The sequence below is a fragment of the Lissotriton vulgaris genome, chromosome 10 (assembly GCF_964263255.1).
Source record: "Lissotriton vulgaris chromosome 10, aLisVul1.2, whole genome shotgun sequence".
In the NCBI taxonomy this organism is placed as follows: Eukaryota; Metazoa; Chordata; class Amphibia; order Caudata; family Salamandridae; genus Lissotriton; species Lissotriton vulgaris.
This window is the reverse complement of record NC_141698.1, coordinates 54,999,321-55,017,808: the sequence shown is the minus strand read 5'-3', so window position 1 is coordinate 55,017,808 and position 18,488 is coordinate 54,999,321.

The window sequence follows — 18,488 nt, the reverse complement described above, 5'->3', positions numbered from 1 at the left end:
AAACCGTAAGTCAACGCACTCCACCAATGTGCAGGTGATATGCAATGCTGGCAACATCATCACAGACATGGTGGCCAAATTTCCTGGTAGCACCCACGACTCCTACATTTTACAGAATAGTGGGATATACACACGGCTTGTTGCTGGAGAGTTTGGGGACGAATGTCTGCTAGGTAAACAACTGTGATACACCCTGATAGTCATAGCAGATGTGTGTCATGCCTATGTAACTAATGGACCTCTCTTTACTACCTAGACGATAGTGCATATGCCCTGCGTTCCTTTGTGCTCACACCCTACCTCAATCCAACTACCAGGAGTGAGAGGCTCACAGGTCTACTCGCAACATAGTGGAGCGCACATTTGGCCAAATTTCCTGGTAGCACCCACGACTCCTACATTTTATAGAATAGTGGGATATACACACGGCTTGTTGCTGGAGAGTTTGGGGACGAATGTCTGCTAGGTAAACAACTGTGATACACCCTGATAGTCATGGCAGATGTATGTGTCATGCCTATGTAACTAATGGACCTCTCTTTACTACCTAGACGATAGTGCATATGCCCTGCGTTCCTTTGTGCTCACACCCTACCTCAATCCAACTACCAGGAGTGAGAGGCTCACAGGTCTACTCGCAACATAGTGGAGCGCACATTTGGACTCCTCAAAAGCAGATTTCGCTGCCTCCACAAGAGTGGAGGTGCACGGCAGTACACCCCCATCCTGTGTTGCAAGATAATAGCGACCTGTGCCATGTTGCACAATCTTGCCACCAAAGAAGGAGGCACAGAGGTGGAGGTAACACATCACGAGGACATTGATGATGACCAAGAACAGGCAGAGCCCCAAGCAACAGGAGCAGCAGTAACAGATGGTAGATTGAGACGGGCAGAGATCATACGTCGATATTTCTAGGTAATGAATGAGACACAGACTGGTGCAGTATGTGAAGTATGTAGTTTAATTTTCACTACATCATGCAAATGTTCAAACGCCATTGTCCTACAATGTCTGTGTCCATGACTGTGTGCTCACAGTTACCCTCACTGTGACCAGTCTTGTGGGGTGTGGGCAATCTTTAACATTTTCGGGCACGCACTACAGTGCGGGATGCACGAGGCTGGATATCCACACTTTGGGTGGTGGCTGGGTCAGAAATGTTGTGCCTGACGCTCCTACGCATCTCAGGTACAGGAGTGCTGGAGCCTCTCCTGCTGGTGGACTCTTCTGTCTCCTCCACACCTGTGTCACCAGCAGTGCCTGTCTGGTTAGTGAGCATCTACTCCATTGCAGAGGGGACTCTCCCCATGCCCCTTGATAAGTCTGTGCAGCAGTGCACTATTGCATCCTGCATTGATATTGAATGCCGGCACAGCAGTGACGTTGCTGTGGCAAAGCGGTTCAGGGCCTTAGACTTGCGCCGCATACACTGGCGCTCTCTGCGACGCTCTAAGTGGTCTCTGTCCAACTTCTCAGACAGAGCACCCATGTACTGTCTGATGTCTGTCATCCCCTTAGCAATTGCCTCCATGCTCCCAGCAATGTTGCTTATTCCATGATCAATGTGTGAAAGTTTGTAATTGATGCTGCGCACCTGCCTGTGCACTGCCAACATTGCATTCGCCTGCAGGCGCTGCACCTTAACCATGGTGGCCTCCAGGCCACACAAGACCCCCTCTCCATCCTGCCCTTCATCACTCTTCCGTGCCCTTCTGCCAAGGACACTGGCCCACACAGCGCCTGCAGTACTCTGCTGCCTGGCCTTGTCAGCCACAGGTGGATTTCTCTGCATTTCACCCTCCTCATCCTCCTCATCTGAGGTTTGCAGAATCCTCAGAGGGGTCACATCAAGCCTCCTTGCTCTTCCCTGCACGGATGACTGTGTTGTTGGTGTTGGTGAAAGTGCTGCTGGTTCCAACTCAGGTGTTTCAAATAATAGAGGGGAATGCGGCTGTGGTGTTGTGGCTCGCTCAGGTCTTGTGGCTTCCTGGGATGCGGAGTTCTCTTTTCCAACAGCGCTGTGACCTGCACATTTTCTTTCATTTTCCCTTCTTGTAGGTACTGGTGCCCTCTCCTCCCTTTCTGGTGCTGTATTGCGTGAGGACTCTCCTGTGAAAAGATATGGACAGTGGGTCAGTGGTGTGGTTCACCTGTGTGTCTTTATTAAATACATTTATATCACACATTTGCCTAGCCTACATCAGCTGCTCGAAGTTGTGTGTGGCATGCCTTGCTGGATTCTATGGTGTATGCATTGCATGTATGTACCTATGACTACATCTCCCATGATGCATTGCTGGCCATCAGTAAAAGCTGTTCTGGAGTATTATGCTTACACACAGTGGGGAAGGGGGACAGGGTAATGGGTGGGGATTACTGTCCATGCATCTTACCTTGTTTCTTTGAAGCTGTGGCAGAGCTATCCATGTCCCCAATTCCATGGATGCTTTCTGGCTCCAGGGTGGATTCTACGAGCTCCTCAAGCTCTGTTAGTCTTGGAGCTCGGTTTTTCCCCCACCTGTGACACCAGCTTCCTTTCTTTGGGCAGCAATGTTATTTTTTATGATGATGCGCAGGTCGCACCATCTTTTCTTGAGGTCGTCGATCTCCCTGTGCGTCACCCCAATGGCATTGACCTTTGTCTGGATGTCAAGCCATGTGTTTCTTTTTACAGTCTCTGCAACATTTAGAGACTGTTTCTCAGAAATTTGGGTGTGGTGCTTTACCACTTCTTTCACAAGCACCTGCAGTTCTGCTGGGCTAAATTTTAGTTTCCTTATGTGCTCTCCTGCATCCGTCTGCCCTTCCTGAGACTCCATTCTGATGAACAGGGAAGCTCTGGAAAGCCAGCTCTTTTCTGTTTCCTCCTGCTCTGCAAACTGTTCAGTTGCTCTGCACCTGCATGGGTTTGGCCACTCCCAGGTACTGGGGAGGGGTGTTTGATTCTGATTGGTTGGTTCCTCTGTGCCTTTGGTGTGGGGTGTGGTGGGTGTTCCTGATTGGTTTACATGGTCACATGTCAATTTTTTGAACTCCCGATTAGGAATTTACCGATTCGGTAAATGCCGATTCGGTAAATCCCATTCATTCCTATGGGCCAGAAGGACCATAGGAATGAATGGGTATTTCCGAATTGGTATTTACCGATTCGATGAATACCGATTCGGTAAATTCCGATTTGAAATTCCAAATGATACCGAATCGGTAAATTTTACCGATTTTTAATCTACATCCCGTTTTCCGATTCTAAAATACTGATTCGGTATGAGTCGGTATTTAAGAGTCGGAAAAAAAGATTTACCTACATCTGGCCCTTAATCTTCCCGACGGCCCCCAGTGTCGGGACAACTCTCCGGAGGTAGCTGTGTGCTTTACAAATGCTGGCATTTCATTTCATTTGGGTGAGTGCAATGCGTTATTTAAACTAACTGTCAGAATGGCATTATGTTGCCAAAATGAACCTGCTTGCCACTGATTAAAATCATGAATATTGAACCCCGTTGAGTGCCCGCCAGAGCTTTTGGAAGTTGTTCTTTGAGATACATTTATATTACCTACTGGAGGTAGCCAGTGGGTAGTTATAGTTAGGACCAACTTTTCTTATAGACATAGCTTTTTTGCTTTGCTAATAACTTTGGCGCCGTATAAAGAATCTTTGTGACATTTTCCAAAAAAGTGCCCTTATTTGCCAAGTTCTGCATGAAAAGATTCAGCATGATCCTTTAAGCAGGGTCGAGAAACAGGAGGCTCCCATAGCGGTTTTAACCCATGCATATTCTGTGCGGATTTTGCTTTTTTTTCACATGACTACAGCCCGAAGCGCTAAACGGAATTAGACCAAATTTTGCAGAAATTTAGATCTTGGTCTAGAAAGAGTTCTTTCTGTAATTTTGTGTAAATCTGTTCATTAGGTTGGGGATTTCTCAAAGAAAAAATATATAGATATCTAGGGACATGGATCCTTAGCTGATCCATGGGTTCCCGCAGATCCGAAGACCAATGGAAAAGAAACCTCTTCCACTCACACAACAATCCCATTGTGCAAGTCCAAAGGCGGTGGGCAATGTGGGGTTGGGTGCAATGGAGGTGGCGTTGACTGCAGGGCCTGGTTGCAGGCCATGTGGCCAAGCCCATCTGTGCACGGCCAAAGTCCAAGCGTGGCACGGGTTGTATTAACATAAGGTAATTATATATTACTTTACCTTAAAAAAAACATAGAAATTCACTGAAAAAATCTGTTGCTTGAGAAGTAACCATTTAAAGAATTACTCTATATAGTCAAGCAGTTAAGCAGCGCATACAGTTGGTGACAGGTGAACAATATAGTGTATAAATACAGCACAAGTCATACCTTAAATTTACCCACGCCATGCGTGGCACTACTTACATGCACACTACTTTTTACCTACAATGGGGGAAGCTTAATTCACTGGTGCATACAGTACCTACATACGTAGAACACTTTATTGTGCAGCTTAATTGGTATGTTGTGTACAGGGTGTGTGCTAGCTCTCTATGAATTATATAGATAGAATATAACTAAGAATCATCAGCCTTTTCCACCTATGGGCCAGTTCAGAGTCAAATAAAATCTTCCACTGTCAGCTCTAAATACTGTGTAGAACTCAGTGTCAGAAGTGTCTCCACAATTCTGTCGTTACGATGAGGAATCTACTTTATATTTAGAGGTTCCTCCAGAAATTAGAGGATTTTCAGTTACTTCTGAGCTCCAAAGTGTTCCAACACTTTTCTTTAAAGTACTTTGATAGTATCATTGTGCACCTTTCTGATAATTGAGTGGACTTTGGGAGAGCCTCGCAGTACTTCATTTGTCCCAAAAAACTGCCAGGGCCCTTCCAGGAGGCCACTGCAGCTTGCAACACCCACTGCCCCTGCCAGCTCTGCCAATGACAGCGCCAATACAAGTACTAACCATTACACTCATACAAATGACAATTCAGACTATTCAAGGCCACCCAAAGATATAACGAAGGCTTGGACAGCAGGTACTAATAATTTTTATTGTATATTGAGTGAGAAAACTGTTGTTTGGCTCATTTCAAAATTAGACAGACAGTGCCACCATGTGGGGGACTGTCAGAAGTGCCGGTGTTGGCAATTAACTGCTGGTGTTGAGCACCAGAAACCACTGGCTCCAATTAACCCCCGGGAGATAGGCAAGAAGTGACTGAACGATGTATTCTTTAGGGAAGTATTTGGATCACAAACACATTATTGGGTGTCCCCTACTAACCTGGAAGTCTTCATGTTAGTGTCACTCCTAGACTGCCGATGTAACAACAATGTGTGTTTCCTCAGACTAAATGCCTGAAGTTTGGTCTGTTGATTATTACATCCACCAAAGGACCCAAGTCACACAAACCAGGTACACCTAGCTTTCATGGGTCCAATGGAATGTCTGGGTTCAAACACTGCTCAGCCAGAAATGCTTTACTGGCACTTTAAAGCATCCAATTTGGAATCCCAGTACCTCTGTGGAAAATTAGGGGTGGGTGGAATTTGCGTAATCGCGTTACGCAAATCTCCGCGAAGCGGTAACAAATTTCTGCGAACACACAGAAATTCCGCAAACACGCGGAATTGCTTGTTCGCGATGCTTTTTTCCTGTTCACAATTGCTGTTTGCGTGCTCGGGGGGAAATATCTTGCGAACACGCATTTTAGGAACGCGAACAAGCAAAAAATTATGCGAAGTTGTGGAACGCAGAATTTTGGGCAATTTCGCGTTCTCACAGAACGCAAAATTACCCAGATTCCGCAAATTCCACGAGCGGAATGGAATTTACCGCCCAGGCCTATAGAAAATACTTCCAATTAATCAATACATATGCAAAGTTCCAATTCAGAACAGGAAAACGGTTGCAGCAGAGGGCACCATTTGCCATACTTACACTTTGCTATAAAACAATGTAAATATGCTAAAATGCAGGTATCAGAAACCACAGGGCACACGATAAGTGCCGGTGGTCCATCTCACATGTGACACAAACTGTGAGTCCTAGCTTTTTAGATAACGGTATCCTTGTAAATACAAAGAATTGTAGGCCCATATATATAATGAGAACAATGAAACTGCCAACCCCACGATACAATGCGCTGTTGAATGAAAGGTCAGGGGGGTCTTGAAGTAACATGCAACATGGACCAATAGACATCTAGTATGGACAGCAAGGTTTCACTATTGATTATACTGCCTAGGGCCAGCCTCCAAGCAGGGTCTTCAGGTCTTCCATGCTTTTTATGCACAGTCAATTATCAATCTTCTCTAAATAAGCCCACATATTTGAAAAAAAAATCAACAGATGGAAATGCAAGTATGCAAATGGAATGGTTTATAAAAAAAAAAATCACAGAAATTGAGAAAATGTCCAGATGTCATAAGTCAGTGGATCTCAGAAAGTGAAAGATGTAGGCAGACCCGGCAGTAACAGGCTTTCTGATAAAGACTGGAAGATGTGTCAGTCACCATCCTCTCTGTACCAGCACTTTATGTACAGAGTGGTAGTGGGCGCCATTCACAATCCCATCAGTACAGTCAACAGCACCATGGTTTTGATCAAAAACCAAGGCCACTGGAAATATGCGATGTGCGGCTGCTGAGTTTTTCGTATAATTAGGGATCTGCCACATTTGCCACCTAATCTATCATCTGCTGCATAATCAGCAGATTTCAACAATAAAAAAAAAATTCTAGCTCAAAAGGTTGAAAATTTACTAAAATGTAGCAAGAGGTGTTGCTACGTAGTAGAAGGTCCTATGCAAAGCTTGACTGGCCACCTTTCTGTTGCTTATTACTCTATTTGGGTGTTAAACTGGTACTAATGAAGTGCAACCTTTCACCAGACAGTGGTAACAAGTGTTAATATACAAAAGAATGAACTAATACTATCAAAAATATGCCACATGATGTCGCATAATTTGCCTTTTCTTGCGGCATAATTTAGTAGACCCTGCCACATATTTTGGCCCTCCCCTTCCGCATTATTTCAGTGGCCCTGCCTATCACTCACAGAAATGGTGTTAGATGCCAATTCTGCTGGTATCCTTTTTGCCCAGAAATAGACCTAAAAACTCACATGGTGCCACTGTGTGACACACAATATCCGCTCCTTTCACTTAAGGATTTTGGGGGCCTCGGCCGAAACATATTTTAGGGGTCCCTGTGTGGAACACATTTTTTATTTATTCCCCATTTCCTGATAATTTAAGGCTCCATGATGCCAGACAATACTAAATCATATGTTCCATTTTAAAAAGGTCACACAGAAACTGTTGAAATATTTCTTGTGCAGGATGGCTAATAATCTTAAAATGACACTGGTTTAGTGAGACAGAGTTAGAAGCAGTGGTAGGTAGAGAGGGAGAGATAAGTAGAACAGATAGAGGTCAAATAGAAAGTTAATTCTGACGAATGGGCCCCCATGGAAGTTAGAGGCTCTGGGCAATTGCCCACTTCACCTATGCCTTAAAAGGTCTCTGGGTAAGGAGCTGATATCACACTGTGGGAGGGAAAAACAAGTTGAAAACCACAGTACACAGTGGATTTCCAACGTCCTTTAACCGCATTGCTGCGGCGGTTATTTTTGCGCTGTGCGGCTTTTTTCCAAAAGCCGCGTTAGATGACGAGCTCAGCTCGTCATCCTCACACGACCACCGTGGCTGATGACGAGCTGAGCTCGTCATCAGCAGCGCAGGGGTTAAGGGATGTGAAAATACCCCAGGGCATGGGCACCAGGCTCAGCAAACTTTTTACTTTTTTTGGAGGAGGGCATTTGGGGGTGGGCTGGGGAAAAAGCGCTTCTTTGGTACATCCAACATCAGGCCCGCCCCCTCCAAGGCCCCACCCCATGCTCATACTGTCAAATTTTTGTTTTAGTTGCCAGGTATGCTGAAAGGGTATTGAAGAAATGGCAGTCCGACACTAAATTTGTTATGTACCCGATACGGTTGCCAAGAAAGCTTCCAGAGCATCAGGGACTTTTGTTATATGTTTCCTGGGATTGGACCCATACTTCAGTGCAGTGGCGGCTGTCATTAACGGGAAGGGGTGAATGGATGTATGCACTCAAATAAAAATTAAAAAATTAAAAAATTAATCGGTGTGTGTGCGCAAACATAAACTTACAAAAAAATGATTGAACACAAGACCTCCTGCACCTGACCTCGTCGCACTGCAGTTTGGCCACCAGGAAACTAACTTAACCAATCAGGGTGCAGCATAAGAGCAGCACGCTGATTGGAGGATGTGGCTTTTCTCAGCGCTCCACAGTGCTATGGAGGCCTGCTGGGTTAGAGGTTTCAAAGTACACATGTCTGGCTGGCTGTTGCAAGACGGCCAACAAAAAGACAAGCTCACTTTGAATAGTGCACATATGTCCCACCCTCCACCCAGTCCCTGCTGCTGTCATTCAGCAGTGGCCCTGCCCCCGTCCTGATGCTCGTTCTGGACGGGCGGATGTCAGGATGAAAAATAAAATTTAATGATGAATTACCATTTTATTTTGTGTCTTGGGCCATTCAGGTAGGACGACGCTCATCTGCTTCAATGAAGGAGCTGTCCCTGCTCAGTGATGTATCGCCAGGAGTCACATGTATTGACGAGAAACAACCATGAGAATGCAGTCATTACAATGCACTACCTTTACAACGCAGCTGTTACAACGCAACTGCCTTTGCATTGCATGCCATTACAACGCAAGTCACAAAGAATACCATTACAATCCATGCCTTTACAGCGCATTATAAGTTAAGTGATGGGGATTTTTTAGTTTTAAGGTGGGTATGGGTTTTGGGGTACATGGGGATAGAACTGTTGTACTCACTGGAGTGGGAATAGTAATTTGTACCCCTACACTATCCAACACTTACCCTACTGTAGCACTCACTGTAGTGGGAATAGTACTTACCCCACTGTTGCCTCAAAAGTATTATGCATTGTAATGGTAAGCGTTGTAATGGTGATAGAGCGCGCAGGTCACCCGGCTAGGATATTTTCACTAAATACTCACCTGGGCCCATAATATTTGATTACATACCTTAATATTCACTATGGGTAACTCACACTCTACTATCAGTATATTTTGAGATTCTCTATACTTCTGATTCCTATATCTGTAACCTGGCAATGTAGGACCCGATTCACAGAACTAACTTAAGACAAAATCCTAAACTTACTACTTTTGGTATTCACAGAAGTTAGGATTTTGTCTTAAGTTTGTCTTAAGACAAACTTAAGACAGACCTAAGACAGACTTAAGTTAGGATTTTGTCTTAAGTCTGTCTTATGTCTGTCTTAAGACAAACTTAAGACAAAATCCTAACTTCTGTGAATACCAAAAGTAGTAAGTTTAGGATTTTGTCTTAAGTTAGTTCTGTGAATTGGGCCCGTAGATACTAGGAACCTAATCACCTAGGATCCGGGAGTTAAGTCAAGATATTAGCTAGAGATGAACAATTTATATCATTTGTAAATATGAAATAACCACAGACTCTGGGGTAGCTTCAAAACTTTATCTAATCATCATAATATTATGTCATGATCAGACAATTAAATGCTATAAGACTATCTATAATCAAAATCATGAGTAAAGTATAACTGTGCAAGAGATAGATTATGCTAAGCATTTAAGAATTTGAATAAAAAGGAAGGTAAGAACAAGGAACATGCTATTTTAGATAACAATCTTTCGCAACTTTGATTAAAGGAGGGTAAAGAAAGGGAACATGCTATATCCAAGAGACTGTATAGCAGTTAAAGAAACATAAATTCGAGATTCAATTTAGCTCAATACTATAGGGTAGGTAAGATTTGGAACATACTATTGAATTCAGCTTATCTCCTAAAGGGAGGGTAAGACAAGGAACATATACTAAAATAGAAACGATTTAGCATTAACTAAAGGTAGGTCAAAAAGTTGTACATGCTAATAGAAAAGTAATGCATAAAATCTAATTTTTCAAGGAACAGGGGAAAAAGGAACATATGCAATTGGTTTGCAATATTCGAGCATTAGAAATACCAATTTAGATAAGCAATCACCCACACAGACTTTATATTTACCTAGAATAGAGTGAAGACCAACCCTGGCCACGGGTCAGTTGGAAAAGACGGTAGGGACCCTCAAGGACTTAGGTGCCAGTAGGCGAGCAGGTACAGCTCATGGACAGTCAGGACAGGATAACCCCAGAATTTGGATCAGGACCAGGTTCACCAAAGGGTATGACCAACACCCGCAGCTTCGGTTGCAACGCCTGCGCTACTCCCTCTCTGCAAGGAATCTGCCAATAACCCCGATTGGGTTCCCGAACCTCCCAGCAAAGTGCTTCGCCAGCACTTTCAAGTCTGCAGAAAAACCCGAATGGGTTTCTCGAACCTCCCAACAGAGTGCTTCGCAGCTCTCTGAGTTCAGTCACCTATAGAGTGCGTTGGGTCAGTGACAGGTCAGCTATTCGGACAAGTCAGACAATTTCTCTAGCTAAAGATACGCTAGATATACTGTTTTTCGGGTCAGTGTACCACCCCCCAATGTTGCAAGTATAAGGATCCCCAATTTTGATTGGACAAAGGAGGAGGTTAAGTCATCACACCACCTAAATTTTAGACTTTCTTAGGCTAAATATTCAATCTCTGTACCCACCCCTTATTTTCTATCTTCCCATGACATATGCTTTTGACTAACAATGGTGAATACAATATTTATGTACAATTGTAGCGATTTCAGTTCCCAGGAGCATCTTGGCTGTGACTGCCAGCTGGCTGGGTTCCACGGCTGCCGAGTTCTCTTCCCTCCACAATTGAGACATGCGCAATAGGGACTTCCAAAATGGGGTAGTAAGCACCTCCCAGGCCCAAAGGATACGATACATGAAAAGCGAGAGAAACCAATTTAGAACACAATAATAAATGATTACACTGTATACCAGGAATCACTATACTACACCCATTACTGTAATATAATCTATAGCATTATTGTTTATGCAGAACAAACAGCTTCGCGAAAGCGGCGATGCAAGCTTAAACCATGTGAGAACACAGAGCAGCCATGTTAGCTGTATTGCACATGCGCAATTATTTTCCCTCCAAAACATTGAATACGTCACGGCACATGGTTATGACTGACGCATGCGCAGTCTAAATTCCAGCGTAGCAGCGGCCATTTAATATGCAAGCGTATTACGGTTAATAGACACATAGGCAAGCATCCCTCGGACACCCCGTCTAATGTAAAATGTGCAAAATTAGTAACACGAACATGTTGGTTATTTTATTAACATGATTTGAGGTTCATGATACAAGCAAGTCGCTTAACGTGCGAATCCTTGCTCCATCAATGGTACGCATTGTAATTGTATGCGTTGTAATAGTAGTTTCTAAAAATGCTTTGTAATGGCATGCGTTGTCAAACCATGCATTGTAATTGTTTGCGTTGTAACGTCATACATTCATGTTGACAGTTCTGCCATGGTATGGAGGAAATGCTGCGGCGGTCCTTCAAACACCATGTGGCTCCTGCCATGAAGACAGGGCCACTTCTGGGTAAAAATGGCTACAGCAATGGCGGGTAGTTTTATAATGTGGCGCCCGGCTCCAGGAGCTAGGACAAATGAGGTGTCCCTGCCACACCAGCAGTCCGGCGGCCAGACGACCAAAACCTGGATGCACCTGTTATTCTTTTCCAGACTAGAAAGACGGTCTACCCGTACACTTGGTAGATCCTGTGAGCGCCCAGGGGCCACAAACCTAGAAGGATAAGCCGCAGCTTGTCCAACAAGCTTTAATTCTCTGTTCTAACAATTACATCCTCTGTTAAACAATGGGGATTTTCAGGGCAGGCCGCCTGCCTCTGCTTTCAGCATTTCTGCAGAAATCGCTTTCTGTCCGTACCCGCAGGAAACCAAGCGAGGAATTGCTGGTGTTATTGGCTGGCGCGGGCTGTGATTAGCTGCCTCCAGCAGCAGTCACTTCCCTGGACTGACATGCCCCAGCAGCAGCAGGAGGTCCCGCCCTTCTTAAAGGGGCCATCAATCACCGGCCATGAGCGTTCTAGAACGTTGCTTTGTTTGATGATATCAGCTGGGGTTTTGAGATGCATTGTGACATCAGTTACGGCACGGCCCCTTTAAGGAAATAGCCCATGTCACCTCCTTGGGAGGAAGCGGAAGGCGTTGCCCCCCTCACCCCCCTCTTTAAGAGTGCATGGTGAGATGGATTTTCCAAACCAATTGCACACCAACTTATAACTTTAAAACTACAAATGGTTTTATCCTGGTGTGTCCATTTAATGTTATTTTGTGTTGACAATAATCTGCTCCTGGGTGGTAAAGCCCTGGATGGTTTACGCACACACACAAAAATATGAGAGTGTGGGTGTCAATTTAAAAAGTCTGGTTTGTTCTCACCTCTAACGCCTGATGGTGCTTAATTTGTACATATAACTGTCCAGGAGTCAGATGTGTTTCTTAGGAGCTGGTCACTGGTCCTCTTAAATCCGAATATCAAGGCTGCCTGGACACCTACCACTTGCAACCACCTGCCCAAGTTAAGCAGTGGCACTATACAACCTTTTCGCTATACATGCCTTCAATAGGAGCCTTTTAATGTCACACTCTATTGACTCTTTTTGACCAAAGGGGTGTTTGGAGATAGGATGGCGCGAGTCCTTGGTCCTGAGGTCTTGGCTTTGCTCTGGTTGGTCACTAGTGTTCCACTAACAGGCGCATGAAGTGGCTGGAGGCGTCTCTTGCAGGTGTTTCAAAGCACGTGAACTTCAGAGAGGAGAGATGTGATGCCTTCATTTCACTGTGCCACACGGGCACAGTACTAACCTCTGGAGAGTACAGATCTTATGTTTCTGTAGCGTGTGCTGGCGTAAAATTAATACACTCCAAAGAAGCTTATAGTGCAAAGAACGTTACCAAGCTTTATTATTGCCCCCCACAGTGGCAGATCCGAAAGATCTGAGGCCCAATCAATCCTTTCCAACCACTCTATCGTATCTCCTCCACGATCCTTCTATTCTCGTGGGGCCTCATTTATGAAAAGTGACGCATCGCTGCGTGAAAACAGCAATGCGTCACTTTTCATAGCGCCCTCCTTGCGACATGCTGGATGCGTCATATTTACAGTATGACGCATCGTGTTGCAAGGAGTTACAGATACTTCAGTATTTCTGTTGTATCTGTAGGAGCAAAAATGACGCATTGCTGGAGTGTGTCACGAAAGTGACGCAACTCCAGAAATGGGTCAATGCACATGGGCAAGTCCTATGTGAAATGTGCCTGTGTCAGTCTTACGCCTGCTGTGAGGCATGTGTAAGATATTGACACATTTGCATCCTAGAAATGACGCAGTGAAATGTCATACATTTCACTGCATCACTTCTGTGAGGCTTACCTGTGTCAGAACGCCCCCCCTGCATACATTACACCGGGCGCAGGTATAATGTAGCGCAGGGGTTTACAAAGTGACGCATCTACCTAAATATGATGCAACATGGTAAATTTTTTACCCTGCTGGTGCTTCACAAAAAGTGACGCTCCAGCAGCGCAAAAGTGACGCAAGGGCTCATAAGTAAGCAAATACAGTAAATACAAGATGGAACTTTCAGTTGAATAAACTTTCTTCACATACTCACCTACAACTGTTTCCAGCTGATTTTCCATGTGACTTGTAATAAATGTTTTGCATACTAAGGGGCCTATTGATGAGCTGGTTTGCATCCCTTTTGCACCAAGCAACGTGGTACATGCCCGAAGCAAACCTTAAGTGAGATTTATGAAGTCCCGCAAGGCCACTTTGCGTGGCCCTGATTGGCTCCTTACATCTGGAGTACAGCAACGCGGCGCAAATCGCTGCGTTGCCTTACTCTGTGCTAGGGAGGCATTCCGTGGGCGTTGTGTGGGTGTTTACATGCAACTCCCATGGTTTTTGATGCATTCCCAGAACCAGTAAACTTGGGACTGAGCCAAAAGGATGCGCCTTCCCAGAGAGGCATATCGTGGAGAAATATCTTTATTTCTCCTCCTTGCCCCCTCTTTCTGTGTGTGCTGCTTTCTGCAGCACACACAGAAAGAGGAATTTGCCTCCCAGCATTGATTTTGTGCAGGAAGGGGCTTACAGTATTCTGCTTGTTGGATGTATGGGAGAGATTACGGTTGAGTGGATTCTGAAGGTACATTAATAAAAAGGCTTTTAATCAAATATTGAAATAACCACAAATTCATATTGTGCAAATTGACTGTGTTTTTACAATACGAATAATAAAATAAAAATTAGCTCTACTGTTTTGGCAACAAAATGTATTGTCAGTGTCTTTCTCATACACAGCGGAAAGATTACACAAAACAATAGAAGATATTTTATGTAGAAATGTTGGGTAATAAAAGTGATGATGACAGGTGCATGTTCCTAAAGTGCAAGGTCCGTTAAGTTGTATTGCAAGATATAAGTGTTTATTCCCCATTCCTAGGGCCTTCATAATGGACCTACCTCTTTGTTTTGAGGAGCCTCATAACAAATACCTGGCAGTAAGATAGGCAGAGGTTAGCAGATGACCCTAAGAAATAGGGACTCCATGTTCCAGTAAGTCTTCATTTTCAAAATCTCTGTTTTCAGCTCTGCAAATGCAATTAGCTGAGATGGAGTGAACCAATGATAGCAGTCCAAGAATCAATAGGCTGTTAACAAAAAAAAGTGCAAGGCTGGAATATTTTGCTTGATAACATGGCGTTATCTGTCAACCTTACTATCAGGAAAGTAGGACTTCAGCTTGTCCATAAGGTGGGGGCATGGCATGGTAGACGCAGATCCAAGAAAGTCACTGCCTTCCTTAATGACATTATTTAATCCAAACAAAGGTTCAGAGTGTTTAAAAAAATGCAATTACATATACAAAAAATGAATAAACAATTAATTAAAGTAACAACCACATCAGTGTAGACATAAAAGTGAGAAAATACATGTATATAGAAAAATACATATATATAGAAAACGGCCCATACAGGAAAAGTTTACAAAAACATACAAATTTTATTTAATAAAAATTATATAATATATAATAGAGCTCAGAATTGTAAGCTGGCACATATAACATTTAGTAAAAATACACAACCAGACAGGTGGCATCCAAAAGGAGGTTACATAAAAGAAGACGTTTCAGAACCACACTGAAACTACAACAAACAAGACAATGTGTCCTCCATTAATTGCGGCCACAATTGCGTCGACGGCGTTTCGACCTTTGTTATTAATCCACGGTCATCTTCAGGACATAAAATTTACTGAGCATCCCAACAAACAATTTCTAATCAAATGACAGAAGGCAAGCATGCCAACAGTCAATGGATGATAAAATAATTTTGATAGAGGCGATTGGCTGGAAACAATTTTGTATTCAACTTCAATAACTTGGTTAGCTCCGTCAGTACTTAGAGGTAAACAGGTGAAATCAGCCACGGTGTAGGGAAACCCTTTCTCCCTTATACTTGCTTCCTGTGTGCGGTCAGACTTAATCCTGTTGCACTGCACAATCATTCCTACACAATCATTAATGACAGCCAGATATGGTCGAAAAATCGAGCTTGCGTCACTGGAACCTAGAACAAGAGTCAGGCGTGCATACCAATTCGGCAGCACTCGCACGTTTCCCAGACCCATGCAGGGTGAGTTCATCCACTGCAGGTTTTATGTTCTGTGATTTGTAGTCCTTCTCCTATAATGGTTCCAACAGGACTGCAAATAACCCAATATGCAAAGGAAACATCTGGATTGGATGAGTTAGTTACTACAGAAGTGAGAATCTTGAGGGTGCTGCACATTCTGACAATGATTAGTCTGACAGAGGATGTAGGCTGACACCTTCCTTTCAGGTGACTACAGGCACCGGGTACAGGTCTGTACCTTTGTGTGGTAATCTAATGCATTTTTGGCATTGCAGCCATTTTTGCGTCAATTAAACTAGATTAACACACTTGAAATCAATGATTTGTAGGTGAAGCAGGCAGAGCTAGTGGTGTTGGTGGTTAGAGGGATGACTGTAGTTGTGGTGAACGTGGTTATGACAGTGGTGTGGCTGGTGAAAGCAGTGATTATAGTGCTGCTGCTGATTGCGGTGGTGCCAATCGCAGTGGTGATAACGCTCTTGTAGTTAACATTGGTGATAGTGGTGATGTGGGTAATGACAGTGAGGATGGGGTAGTGGTAGAGGTGATGGTAGTTATGGTGGTAATAGTAGTGATGCAGTGCATTGTGAAGATCTCAAAATAATTAATTGACTTTGATTAACGTTTTCATAAACTTTACCATTATGGATGGCAGCCAGGCACTAAGGGCCCGATTATGACTTTTGGTGGTGTGAGGGCAGGCAGCTGGCCACCACTGCACGCCGCACTGCAAAGAGTCGCCACCACCCACCCGCCAGATAACAAGATTTTTGTACTTTGGCGGGTGGGCCATGGCGGTCCCGCTGCGGTGCTGTTTAACCCCTTCGATGCTATTGACGGAACGGTTCCGTCATGAGCGTCGGTTGGCCTGTGCTCATGACGGAACCGTTCCGTCATGAGCCCGTTGGCTCATTAGAACATTCAGCACAGCGCAGGATTCTGCGCCCCGCTGATGAGGTTAAAAGGCTCATTGTTAGCCTGAAACATCACTGCTGCGGGACTAACTTTGCATGTTCCTGTACAGGAAGAAATGCACCATGTTATGCATTTCATTCTGTGCAGGAACTGGGGGTGCAGAATTACAGGGGGCACAACATGTGCCCACCCTGCATGCACCCCGTGCACAGGGGGAAGAGAGGGCTCTGTAGGGCCCCCTTTCTTTCCTCACTGCCAGCCTTTTAACCACATCGCTGCGGCGGCTATTCCGCCGCAGCGCTAAGGGGGCGGGGCGGCCGCGCGGCGGACGCATGCTGGTGACGGAACCGCTCCGTCATCAGCCGTGGTTGGGCTGTGCTCATGACGGAGCGGTTCCGTCATGGCCCCGCCCGCTCAATAGAACGCGTCGCGCAGGCGCCGCGGCAGGGCCATGAGGGAACCGCTCCGTCATCAGCACAGCGCCACCGCAGCTGATGACGGAGTGGTTCCGTCATCAGCATAGAAGGGGTTAATGGAGGAAGAACCTCCAGGACAGTTCTGGCGGTGAGGATAGTTGTAATATGCTTTGCGGTGCCTCAGGGCACCACCAAGCATATTGGGGCCCTTAGACCGCTTTGGGAGTGCCCGGGAACAGCGGTTCCCTGGCTTCTGAGGCCGTGCAATGATGGTTCGCACGCCAAAGTCCTAATAGGGCAGTCAGACGGCCAGTGCGGTGGTGGTTGGACTGCCACGCCCCACGAGTCTGTCGGTCTTCGAGCCGCCAGTCTCGTAATTAGGGCCAATGTGAGCTGCAGTAACAAGGTCGGCTGGGAGCACACAGCGGGCACTGGGTGTTTCCCCGGTCAGCCGCTGGGGTGGGGATCCATTTTGGGCCCCTTGGGGTCATTTTTGTTGCCGGGGGGTCGGCAATATTGGCCCCTGGTAACAAAATCGGCCGAACCCGGGCAACGCAAACTGCTCGGCTGCACTTCCCCTCACCCGGGGTGGAGGGGGGTGGGGGGGGGGGGGGGTGGGCAGCTGAGCAGTTTGCCAGGGCCGGTTTCTGTTCCCAGTCGGGCCCTGAATGGTGGTAGTAACTATGATGGTGGAGGTGGTAATGATGGCGGTGGTGATAATGGTGCTGGTAGTGGTACTAATGGTAATTATACTGGTGACGGGAAATGGTGGTTGTGAGAATGTTGCTAACGGTGTTGGTGGTGTTAGTAGTGATGGTGGTGGAACTAACAGTGCATAATAAATGTGCACAGTGAAACAGAAGCTAAACCACTGTGAGCCACCATAATAAGGAGGGCTGGGAAGAGCAGAAGGAAGGTCCACTGCAAGCAGCAGTGACCCCCTGACCAGAAACTAAGGGTAAGGTAGATGAGATCTTTGTGAGCTCTCAAGGCAGAAAGGAAACACCAGCAGTCAGGATCTCTCTGAGCAGCAGTGAAGAGATTGCAGGGTGGGCAGGGCTGAGTGGAATTTCACAGATTCACAAAATTCATACCCTGGCAGTGCCAATTCCATTTAGAGGCAGAAGCAGGCAGTAATAAAGCAAGATGCAGTGACTCACACTGTTTAACAAGCCAGGCAGCAAATGACAGTCCTCTGGGCTGACACAGATTGTGAATAATATTATGTGCTAGCCGGTGCCTGGAGGAGCAGGACCCAGGCTCTGACTATGAATGCTGTCCACTAGGATGAACTAAAGAGGGAACAGCAATTCAACAGAACAGTTTCATCTTGAGCATGACAAAGCTGTTTTTTTTGTGCAATATAACAAGGGTCACTGGAATGACGCAGTAGAGGGGAGGACAAATTTTTGTGTCATGGTTGGCTAAATAATGCGTCAGGAAAAGGTAAATTATGCAGCATAATGTGGAATAT